This window comes from Pseudopodoces humilis, chromosome 5 (genome assembly GCF_049639895.1).
Source record: "Pseudopodoces humilis isolate 2021_Gansu_Grassland_sample_001 chromosome 5, ASM4963989v1, whole genome shotgun sequence".
Classification (NCBI taxonomy): Eukaryota; Metazoa; Chordata; class Aves; order Passeriformes; family Paridae; genus Pseudopodoces; species Pseudopodoces humilis.
The window spans coordinates 47,895,388-47,908,025 of NC_142204.1; the positions used below are offsets into that span (position 1 = coordinate 47,895,388).

Below are 12,638 nucleotides of genomic sequence, written 5' to 3' on the forward strand. Positions count from 1 at the left end.
GGCGATGATGGAGATGTGTGATCAGCATCCTCTGGAGAGACCTATAATTCTGCTCACCAGGCAGAATTTCTGAGAAGAAATCAAAGACACAATTCTGTTGTATTTCTGCTCTTCTTTGCAAAAGACACAATTAATGAAATCATGTCAAATTTTGGGTTTAGGACAGGAAGCTCTGCAAGGAACCAGTCACCTTACGGACATGTAGTTTGTGACAATTACCTGTAACTAACTGGTGGTCATATCAGTATTGAACCAACCTCCTAAGCAATGTGAGAAGTTCTTGAGGTGTCCAAACTGAGGATGTGTTAGGAAGCCCCAAGGAAGCTCTATGCTGATGAAGGAGTTACCTGCTGTTCAGCTGAAGTAGAAAACACATACTTTGAGATGCTGCAAACAGTCATTTAATGGAGATGACAGCAGTTGGTGGGGCAATTTCCTGTCTTTATTTCTATGGTGACATTTTTGCCATGTGCAGATGATTACTTTGGAGTCTCTTTTTGTTTGCTTGTTTTGTATTTTTGTTGTTGTTGTTGTTTTTTTATTTTTTTTTTCACAGTTAGTTTGGCTTATTTATCATAATTTTTTTGGTCTGTTTTCTTTTGGCCTTTAGTAGCTCAAGGAGTGTGTGTCATAGGTTTTCTGTTCTGTGTTGTTTGTAGGTGTGGACTTCACACAGTTTGGTGTTTCTTTTTCTCCCTGAAAGTTGTGTGTCTCTTTAATTGTCTGTGTTTTGTTGTTCCCTTTGTTTTCAATATATTTATTTAGATGAGATCCTTGTTGCTGGGAAAGAAGCAGGAGGAAGTCGAGTTCAACATGCAGATCCAGAATGATGGTATCATTGGAATAAATTGCCATGTGGCAGAACAGCTAGAAAGTTGGGATTTAGTGATGGATGGATGCAGGCTCTGTAAAAGACTCAGGCAGAAAAAGGGTGTGAGGGTTGCCCTTTATGTGAAGGAACAGTTGGAATGCATGGGTCTCATGTGAAGGTTTTGATTCAATATAAGGGAAAAGTTTTTCAGTAGGAGGATAATCACACAAAAGAAACAGATGTCTAGGGAAACCAGGTTGTGGAATTACATTTTATGAAAGTTTTGGAGAGGCATCTGTGTAATGTCCTGAGTGATTCAGTCTAAATTCAGATGCCTTATGCCAGTTGTTACTCGACAGGCACTCTGTGAGTGGGAGAGTCTGCATCATGGCAGAAGGGTCAGGTGCATTTTGACTCTATGTGTTACTAGGTTATAAATCTATACATATGTCTCCTTACAGGAACAATCTAGATATGTTAGACAGCTCAGGATGATCACCATATATGTGCACTTATGAGATACTACTTTCTAAAATTGTTTTACATTCTCATCTGATAAATATTTCTAAATCCCTTCTAATCACATCACAGGAGAAAAAGGGAGAAACACATCATAATTCTGGAAGTAATTCACAAAACTGCAGTGCCTTTGTGTTAGTGGTATTGTAGAACAAACTATTTAGGAATAGCTAATTGCTTTCATTTTTTTGTTTATATTCTTCTCCCCCAATTAGTGTAGACTGTTGCAGTTTATTATAATAAGAAAATTCAACAAGCAGAAAGTGGTTTTTCTCTGAGTTGTCTTAGAATAAATTATATGTTTTCAGAAGACAGACATGCCTGAGGATAAAGCAAGGTATGGTATCTGTGCACACTGGATAGAAATCTCTATAAATATGATATTGGTATCGTGCATACTTGTAAGATTAATGTCAGCACAGGTTATCTATCATGTCGGGGCAAGTCAAGCACGTTAGACCTGCCTCAGGGATGGTTTAGTCTCTGTATCCAACTATTCAGACAACGTTGCATGGATGTTTTGGTAGAAAAGACTGAGGGATGATTTTTCCATCACTCCAGGCTTCCCATTCATTCGTACTGTCTCCATTTTCTCCAGTGTGCTTTGATAGGTACAGGTAGTCGGTGTCCTGTTAATCTTTACGACAGGTAAGACCTAAATGGAACAGCATTTCCCCCCAGCCCCTCTTCCCCAAGAGGAGTTATATGTAACCTGTGCATCAGTTGCACAGTGGATGGAACATAATGGAAGTAGATGATGCATTTAGTCCATGTGGACATTTTTCTGTTACTGGGCAATTTCCAGGGCATTTAATATTAAATTTTTAATGATTTTTTGGGTAAATTTTATTATTAGCCTTGGCTTACTTCCTTACACAGTTACATGTTTTATGGATTAATGGTGTATGGGTGTTTTATATAGGAAATTCCATGCTGTAATAATTCAAGAATAATTTTTTCAGCCTAGAATATAATGTGAACCTTTATAAGTACATAGCATTGAAAAATTTGGAAAATACTTAGTTGGGGAAGCTTGAAAGCTCAAGAATCATACAGGAATTCATTATTTTCTCTGTGGCACATGAAAAAATACATGTTTCTCCCACCACCACAGAACTTCTCTTTGGACCCACTGATAATGTAATCCAGCCTTCATTTGTTTAAGTATTAGTGTAAAATTATATGTAAAAATTAGCTGATGGGATCATGGTAGTATGGTGGTCTTTTCATTGGTTCGTTTAACTTTGGACAGATTATAAACATAAATACTAATTCATTTTGCATGTTCTTGTTAATTATAATGGCACTCAGTAGTGCTTGTCTGGTTATGAGCTTCTGAGTATCTTTCAATCACAAAAATGTGAATTCCTGGAATCAGGAAGAAAGGGCGTGTTTCTTTACTATTCACAGTTCTGCAATTTATATAATATTCTTCAAATAACATATTTTTTTGTAGTGTAAGTGTGTTGAAGTGGTTTAAGTATAATTAAAAATACATAGTCTGACTGTTAGATAAATTTACACTTTTTCATCCTTTAAGAAGATATGCGTTATAGATTGTATGTAAGTGATGTATTTTCAAATAAAATTCAGGACATCCCATTGACATACTGCATTTTAAGACTTGCTCAGATGTCCTATTATGAATTAAGAGGGTTCTTTTAAATTGTGTGAGTCCTGTATGATAGAGTTGGAAGATACAGATACCAGTGAATGTTTATGTCTTTAAAATACTGGACAGTCTCTTTAGCAAGTCATTTTTGCTTTAGTGAAACCAGTGGTGTCTTTGGCTCAATCTATGTGATTCCAAACAAGCGTACCTACTAATAACTATATAGATAGCCCTCAAGCAGGTTCTAAAATTTTCTTGCATGTTTTGCTGAGAAGTGCTTCATTAGAATATTTTATACAAATACCCTCTTCAAGCAGTAATGCAGTTTGAACCATTTCTACTGTAGAAGAAATCTGAACAAGGTCTTGCCAGAAACAGTGACACATCGTGGCAACTTGATCTATCCAATATGAGAACTGCTTAAGTGCTGTAGTACACTTTGGTGGGGTTATTTACACTTTAAAAAATACCAAAGACCACCAATAAGACAGGATAAAGAATAAAAGCACATAGTCTCAAATCAAAGTATTGTCTTAGAGGCAGTGTACAGATGTATAACAGGTAAACTTATCCTAATGATTTGTGACCTAAATGTGGAATAAGCAAAGAGGTGATTGCAGCAAGTAAATGAATGAGTAAAAGAATAGCTTGCAGCACATGAGCATTGCATTTATTTAAGTCAAGTTTCTAAGTCTTCATCCAGTCAGTGAATTTGACTTTCATTTTGAATTTAATATTCTAGGGATTTCTGACACAACTAGGACAATTAACATTCTGTAAGGGTGCTTTTGAAGCTTTGGTTAGCAGGGTCTGTAAATTTTTAAATTTTTAAGGTTCAGATGGAATTCAGATGGAGTTATTAGATATTGAAGAATGCAAACATATCTCTTCAAGCGCTATCAGTAGGGGATGGGTAAACTATAAAAGCTCTACCTGCTGGGGCCCAGGGGATGTAATCTGCTAGCTTAGGTGGAAGGTAGAGAAATGTTGGTGTTAAACTGGAATAACTGGAGCCATTCAGATCCTGGTTTTAGGATGCTAACAAAAATCAAAACAAATCAATATTTATAGCAGAATAATATTATTTTTTAGGAGTCAGCTGCCTTTGTCAGGTAAGCCACGCTGAAATGTAGCATAAATGAAACAGAATAGATAAGATTCTAAAGATGAAAATTTGCACTGTTAAAAGGAGAATTGGTAGGTAAGACCTGTCTGTGACGTATCTGTCACACCTACTTAGTGCCATCCTCACCAATTTTAGTATTTCTTATTGATTTCTGAAGAAAAATGAAAAATCCAGAAATAGACCAAAGATAAAATTATAATAATTGAGATTAATGATTGTGGTTGTTTCCATATTAGGACTAATTAGCAAAAAAATACTACAATGATTTTTTTTTTTCCTGAAATGGCTATATCTCAAGAACATGGGTCATATTTTGATATAAGATTTCATATATAATAACTGTGGTTGTCGTGGCTTTATTTCTGAGGTGAAGCAATATGTGATGTTTAATATACTCAAAGCTAAGAAAACTGATGATATGAAAATATTTTGGTGTAACAGAGTATAGGAAAAAAGAGAAATACAGAATATTCACATTTGAGGCTTACATATTATCTGTCAACAAAATGAAGTGTTGAAGAAATAACTGGAATGTGTATTTCTGTCTAGAATTCAGGTGCACAAGAAACTTCAGAGAATTAGAGGCATAGCTATTTAGAGGCAAAACCTTTTAATGGGAAATAGGTCAGTGAGATGAATGCTTTTTGCTCAGTTGGTTGGGCATTTACATTGTGGATCCAGGGTGACCACATGACCATCAAGCAAAGTTTCATTGACACATATTTTACTTTCCAAAAACTTTTAAGAATTGCCACCCACCTTCACCTCCTCATATTTGCCTTAGGATCCTTACCGGTTTTTAACATTTTCTTCTCTTTTTTGCTTTGTATTAAGCTCATAAGATACCCTTCTCATTTCCCAGTGCTGTCCTACTGTGCAGGGGTTTCATGTAGTGTTTATTCCTCCAGCCTGTCATTCTTTGCTCTCCCTTCTTCACTTGCTCTACTACAGAGGCTGCCAGGTAGCTTTCAGTTTTCTAGGAACTTCGACCTTCCCAGCAGGTTTTGTTACACTCTACAAACAAAGGAAGAAGTTAGAACTGCAGCTCTTTTAAATGTCCAAACATCTTGTAACAAAGTGTGTATTAATAATGCCAGTTGGAACACAGATTTTTTTCTTAAACTGTGGGAAAGCAGTCTTTTCTTTATAAAATTCTACATTCATTTTCCTCTTCAGCCTGCTTCTCTCTGACCTTGTCAGCAAGAGAGAATTGCCAAGAGGCACCATTGAGAGGCTGGTAGGATCTACTTCAGAGATAGCAGAGTTTCAGGCATTAAGTCTGTGTCTATATTAGTAAATTAAAAAATGCCTGGAAATATTTCCATGTCTCTGCCACAGTTAATGTCTTTGCAAACTAATATTGTTCCAGAAAATTCCCAGACATTTATTTGACCACCTCCATTAGACAATTTTTATGCAACCCCTCTTTTTTGGAGCATATGTGACTGTGCCACATAGATGTAGGATTATCCTACATCCTACATAGACGGAGGATTATCTCTGCCAGTTGATTTCAGGAAAGAGAAATGTGCTCAGGCACAGATGTAATCTAAATATGCTGCAGACCTCCATGTTCTTTATTTCTTCTGCCTTGTCCAACCTTCTGTCTTCATTGCAGTCTTCCAGTCTCAGCTTCAAAGCTGGTTTTTTTTTTGTCTTTTTTTTTCTTTTTGCTTGTCCTTTTGTTCTTTCTAACATACATATAGATTTAAATTGTATTGGCATGCTGTTTCCCAGCTTTTGTACCCTCCGTCAGATGACCCTGTGAACTTACGAGTAGTGATACTGTGTGCAGTTCTCTGAAACAAACTACTTCAGGGAAGCCTTCCTTTTGTTTGCCCTTGAGTACCATAATAATAAAAATAGAATAAAAATACAAGACTAGAATTTGAGTGATGCCTTAGCTGTCACTCTACTGCAAGGATGAAACTTGGTGAACAATTATATTTCTTTGTGGACTACATTTAAGCTTACTACTTGTTAAGAGAACAAATTAGAGGGGGTGATAAGGCCAGATTCTATGTTGGTTTTGTTAAATGATTCTAAATAGCTGTAAACATTTCTCTCTGTTTTGTCAGGATGGTGGTACTAGAATTGATCTTGGACATCACTTCAGTTCAAGGTTGAAGTTAAAAGGTCTTTTTGAGGCTTAGAAGAAGCAGGTGAGTACAGGTCAATCATCACAAATCAAAGAGGATTTTTTTTTCCCCCACTTTCTTTTGTTCCAGAATTGCTGTTGATGCTTATCAATCCAAATTCAAATAGCTGGTCTCTGCTTTCCCTGATTCACTGAGATGTATGACTGCTTGTGTTATGGCTAGGTAGCAGAGAATATCTGATTCATTTAGGATTTCTCTACATGCTTTTTCAGCTTTTGCCATGAAAATCTGTGAAACCACAGTTCTGTCACCAAGGTCTTTGGAACTCTGGAGTTAACATACACTGTACAGTTTCATTACATTAGCTGTATTAGGAGTATGATAATTAAGATAATTTAATAAATAACTTTTTTAAAAGCTAAATACCCTGTAATAAATAGCGAAGAATCCTTGAGTTTGGATATTCCTAGTTTTTTTGAAACTGGGATGATCTTTATTCCTCTGGTAACCAGGAATTCCGTGATGCCAAGGACCATGAGTTCAGACCTTGTTTTGACTGCTTTGTGTGTTAACGGGCTGAACCTGCCTGGGACACGGGGCAGTCAGTGGGTGCAGTGCCACTGGGGCCTTGGCATGAACACTTTGTCATGGCATGAATACTTTGATTTGCTCCAGCTATCTTCAGTCAATCATGTGCAAGTGGCTGTCAGGTCTTTTTAACTTAGACAGATCTGGAAAAGGAGATCTTGAAGGAACTAGTGTAAGATGAGAGCTTACAAAGGCAGTCACATTTATTTTGGATTATTCATAATTGCTATTGCAACAAAAAATCTGTATGTCAAGTGTTGCAGTTGTTCATATTCTACATTTTTTTTGAGAATATTCACACAACTTTACAAATTCAAAATTTTTAGGCAATATTTTAACATATAAATTGCAAAATATGGTCAATTTGACCTGATACTAAAATTTTAAGATACAGATTTAAACAGGGTACAACAAACCTAGCATAATAAGAAACAGGCCAAATTGCTTCTATGTACACTATGACATGTACACAGAAAGTAGAAACCATGTATGTAGACCAGGAATTAGAAACAAATATGTAAATACAAATAATATACCATTTGTAGTAACTGCTGAGGTATTATGAAATACTCTGATATACCTATATACTCCATATGTATTGATGCCTCTGGAAGGAAGGAAAAAGAAGCTGTTTCACAGGAGTTAATGATGATGACAGTAATTAGTTCTGAAGCTATAACAAGTTTTATAACAAAACTATAACAAGTTTTATAAGTTTTAAAACTTTATAACAAGTTTTTTGAAGTTTTACCCTCTGTGAGGATTTCAGCCCTTTTTAACCAAGTTCAAAGTAGTGTAAAAGAAAACTGCTCTGGTATGAGCTTCACTGTGACTGTCTTCACTGGGTAATAAGAAAGGAAAATTCCTTTATTCTGATTTAACTTCACCTTTTTCCAAGGAGTTAAGGCACTGGCTGGAAGGCTACAATATGAATATGGTGAAGCCAGGAAAAGAAGAAAGGTTAGATATAGCAGTGTTGTAAGTCAGAGGATACGCAGCACTATACAGGGAAATTGTAGATATTACTGGTATCATGTGCCAAACTTTATATATGTTAGTATGTAGTAATATATTTATTTGCAAAGCAGTGTTTTTTCTTTCATTCTTGAGTAGAAAAAACAGTAAGAAATACCAGATTCTTTGCTCTCTATGTAGCAGTGGAAATATGGTTGGATTTCTGTCACATATTTGTGCATGTCTGAATGGTGTAACTTGTATGTAGTTAAATGTTAGTTTTTTTGACAGTGTCAGTATTTTGGAAAACTGATGGAAACTGGAATTTGATAGAAACTGTAGTAATTGAAATCTGTTGAGTCAGCAAGAGTGTTTTAGTTTTTAAAGGGTATTTTTTCTGGAAGTTTACTGTGTTCTGACAAATAGTGTCCAAAATGCAGTATTACTGACTTGGGCATCTATAATGTTTTGGCAGTATAATTTTATTGAGTTCCAGTATGTCTGAAACTAGAAGCATATGAAAGAAAACAACTGCTGTTCTGATTCCTCCATTATGTTCTTCCAAACTTTAAGTTGAATATAATCTATAAAAATACTTACTGTAGAGGAAACCAAAATCTTTTTGGCTTTTTAAGCATTGGTCTCTATTTCTTGCAGTATGTGAAAGTGGAAAAGGAGTGTTTTTGCAGTCAGTGAGGAAACAGTAGTAAATTCTGAATGCTATTTCTTCAGCATGGTATTTAGAATTAATAGGTTCTTTTATGGCATGATATGAAGTGTTTGCACTGATTGAAAACTGAGGTTTAATCATGAATGTCATGATAGATATGCATAAAAATAAGATTGAAATTATGAATACATTTTTAATCAACAGAGAGAAAAAATCTGTTTGGTTTTTGTTCTCTCAGTAGAACACAAATTCTTAGGAATAAGTTTTAGAAAAATTGAGATAGATCTCAGAGAAATGTGAAAACAGAGAAAAAGTGTTCTATTTTCTGACTTATAACTTAAATAGACACTTTTGAGACTGTTAGTGATACATTTACATCTATGTTTTCTAAGTTATGTAGGCTTAAAAAAAAAACTAAATAAATTCTGGTGGTAATGATTATTAAATTCATCTAGCTCTTCTGTGTTGTCACTTTGGAGGTGTGCTCAACAGAATCAAGAAACAAAATCTTTAACATCACAACTCATTGACATGTATATGCATGCATTTTTTATGCTATTAAGTATTTGGTCTAAATGTATATGTTTATTTTGTAGAGGACAAACATAATTATACTGTTAGATTAGTACAGAAGGGTATTTCATATAGGTTAGGTATCTTGCATCTGAACTGAAATTCTCTCAAGATTTATGTAATGACTCATTGCTGGTGACCAACATGTGAAAGATATGGTATTTTCCACTAGCTGCATAATGGATGGGCATTAACTTTGTCCACAAAGAAGTCGAACCCTTTCACATGTCTGGTCAGAAGGCAAAGGAGTTTTAATACTTCCCTAAGTGCCTGAAAGGAGGATATACAGCATAATGATGGTTTGCAAGAAGTAATTTGATGGGGTTTGATGGACTTTGTCTTTAATATGGTTTCTAACATGAAGAATCTGAAACATAAACACTGCTTCATACTTTAATGGAAGTGTGTTAGAACAGAGACCCTACTTATTGTAGAATTTTGAATTATCTTTCCAGGGTGATTTTGAATAGCTATAAATTGGTGATTTGGGAGGAACCTGAAGTCAACTTTTGTCAAAAAGTAGTGCACATTGAAAGAATTGAATTTGTGACCTGGAAATATGAGGCAGTAAATTTTTGCTATGATTATACATAACGTCAAACTATGGATTTAAACTGGCCAGCTTTTCAATTCACCTAAACAATAAGTACAATCTTAATGGTCTGATTTGCTGGGAAGAGCACTGTTGCAATAATCTGCTTTTTACAGCCCATATCAAATATGAACTTGCGTCAGTTATTATGAAGCTTGTGCTTTGGGAGGTGTTTTTGTGGCATCTAGGAGTGATGCTCCACATTTGTTGGAATTAGTCTTTACTACTGTCTTGCAAAATGAGTTATTGCTTAAATACACTGATTGTTTTGTGGTTCCTAGCACAGAAATTTTTAAGTAAAAGCTAGTTGAAACTTGATGGATTTTTTCAGCTCTATACAATGAGGAGAAAATGGTGTGCATCTTAATAATTTTATGATTCTTTTTCCTATGTGACATGAATAAGAGAGGTGAGAAGTCTTAATTTTTAACTGAACTGAATTCAGGTTTCTAAACGTGGCCTGATTGAGAGCAGAGGACCATTACTGTAGTTGTCATGTAAAATGAAGTTGGAGTCTGAATCTCCTTTTTAGCTGTCAGCTTTATTAAGGAGCTATTGGTGTGTTGAACTAGGCACACACATTATATAAGCGGTGCATGCTGGTGTCTGGGGGGAATTTTCTCTCTCTTCACTGCTGCTTTATTAGGTCTTGCTCTCATTCTGTGTTGCCCTGTCTCACTCCAGCTTTCTGGCTGCAGCTCACAGCATTGTAGGTCTAATGTAGATTGACGCCTTTGCCAGAGGACTGATTGAAACTTGTGTCTCATAGTTGCTAATGCTCACTCAACCATTTTATTGAAGATAAAGTAAATAAAATAGATTGCCATATGAGAATTCTCTGAAATCAAATGGAATAATTTGACAGGTTTAAGCCCATGAAAAAGCCAGAGCATTGAAACAGATGGGAATACTTTTTATGCACAATATACCAGCAAAAGGTGTCTCCTGGCTTGCTGTTACACTGTTAATGGCTTTTACCAAAATTATAATTGTTGAAAATATCATTTCCATTGGTGTTTAAATTGTTACTTCTCTCAAACAGAGGGATTATTTTTAATATAAAAGTAATGGATATACTGATTTTATTTTCTCATTGCTTTTGATTCTTCAAGAGACTGGTGGTAGATAACCAGTCTCTTAAAATTTAATTAAAAAAAAATAATAGATGCTAACTAAGGGTGAGATTAGTATTTGAGAAAATAATTCTTTGAAATGCAAAATAGTTACTTTTATAGTTTTTTAATAATCATTAAGTGACATAATTTTGACTATTACAGATAAAGTTTCAAAAAAAAGCCCTAACATTTCTAAAAGCATAGCAATATAATACACAAAGACTATGAGGTGCTAAAGTGCTCAGAATAATGGTCAACAAGTCCCAAATGTTCTTCACAATAATTTTGTTTTATAGAGTATTTCTTTAGGTAAGCATTGTAGTATGTCTGTGCTATTTTCAGAAATAAGACAATACATAACAATAAGTGACTAAAGACACAATAGATGACATGTGACTCTAATTGTTTTAGCTGGATAAAAATGAGTATTAGTCTTTTTAGTCACACTAGTGGACTTCTTACTAGTTGGACCACTTCTTCAAGAAAGCAAGATGCACCTGTATTTTAGTGTAGTATAATAAATTATGTCTAAACCCAAAGTTAGTAAAGGAAATAAGTACAAAAGAAGTTAAAAAAAATACCAGCAAAGTTAGCAGATGCAGCCTCAGTTTACCACTTGAAAACACAGTCATTTAAATATCCAATACTATTTTTTTATTTTCTTTCTCTAAACAAAATCTCCTCTTTCTTTTCAGAGGTGAAAAGGAGAGGGATATTATGTACCAATTTCATTTCATTTTTTAAAGTTAAGAAATTGATTGTAAAAGATTGTGCTGTTTGTACTTTTGGATGGGATGCTATTGAGATTTCATGAATATCGGGTAAGAAACAAATTATAAATGAGCTGTTTGAAAATGACCCACAGGAGTGAGTTGAATGACTAGAGAAAATGACTAGAGAAACATAGTAAGGATGGATTTCCAGGTTAAATGTTAGCCAGAATACGCAGTTAGTTGTGCTGATGTATGCAGTGGCAGGGATGGTATTGGTCAAAATCATATTTTCAGTAAGACTGTGAATAAGCCTAAGAAACGTGATCGATACTCTTCTTTTTCCCCATCCTGTATGTATAGTGAAAATTACTTTATTGTGCTCATAAGGCAGAGCACTGGGCCCAGATCTTTTTTCTCTTGTTGCCATGCTCATGACTGTATGTGGCCAAACTCTTGCTGCTCTCAAAGCAGTTCCAGACTTAAAATTTCAGTGTTTACCCTATGGTACTCTTCCTGTTTGTTCAGTAGGATAAAAAGGCTTTGTCTTTCTTTGGGACAGAATAGAAGAAGGCACAACACTGCCAGAAAAAAAACCAAACAACCAAACTCTGTTTTAACCCTTTCATTTTCTACATCTGAAGTTCTTGGAAAGTCTTGTTCAGAGTGAACCGAGAAAATTAATTTAGTTGCTTTAAATTATATACATAGAATTGCTTTGGGTTTTTTTCTGTGATAGGAGGTCCTAGATGAGGAGCCCTTGCTCATTTCTGTGTTACATGGTCTTTTCTCTCTCTAGTAGGTTTTTCTACTAAAATTGTAAAGCCATTATGCTGTTAGCACAATCTTTGGGAAAAAATGCTGAGGCCCATGAGTGCTCCAACACAGGTTGATTTGGACAGAATAAAAGCTGGATTAATCAAGAGAAAAGGAAGCCTCAACAGTCATTTACTTAGGATTTCTCTAAAACTTAAGAAAATCAAGTGCAGTTTCCCATATTGCTCAGAATAACTCATTTGTGCTGTTTTCTTCAGCATGGTCTCTTATTTGACTGTATCTGAAGTCATTCTGAAAGACTGGTTTTCATGTTACTGTTTCCTATGGTCTTCAGCAACACAGTAAAAAAAAGATTTGTATTTTTGACATGCTTTCAAAGTTACCTTATCCAGAAATCATTCTATACTGAATGTGAGGAACTATTTTAAATCCTTATTAAAAAAATAAATGAGAGTAGGCAGTAAAGAAAGCAATTCAGTAACTACAATAAGC

General features: G+C 35.0%; 1 protein-coding gene across 7 annotated transcripts in view; it reads left to right on the forward strand.

Moving 5' to 3' along the window:
- Nucleotides 1-12,638, forward strand: part of FOXP2 (forkhead box P2) — a 400,421-nt gene that overhangs the window by 110,299 nt on the left and 277,484 nt on the right. For all 7 annotated transcript variants that reach the window (XM_088054802.1, XM_088054799.1, XM_088054803.1 and 4 more), the window contains one exon: nucleotides 6,147-6,230. The gene's annotated coding sequence lies outside the window, so the exon portion shown is untranslated. The remainder of the gene's footprint in view (nucleotides 1-6,146; nucleotides 6,231-12,638) is intronic.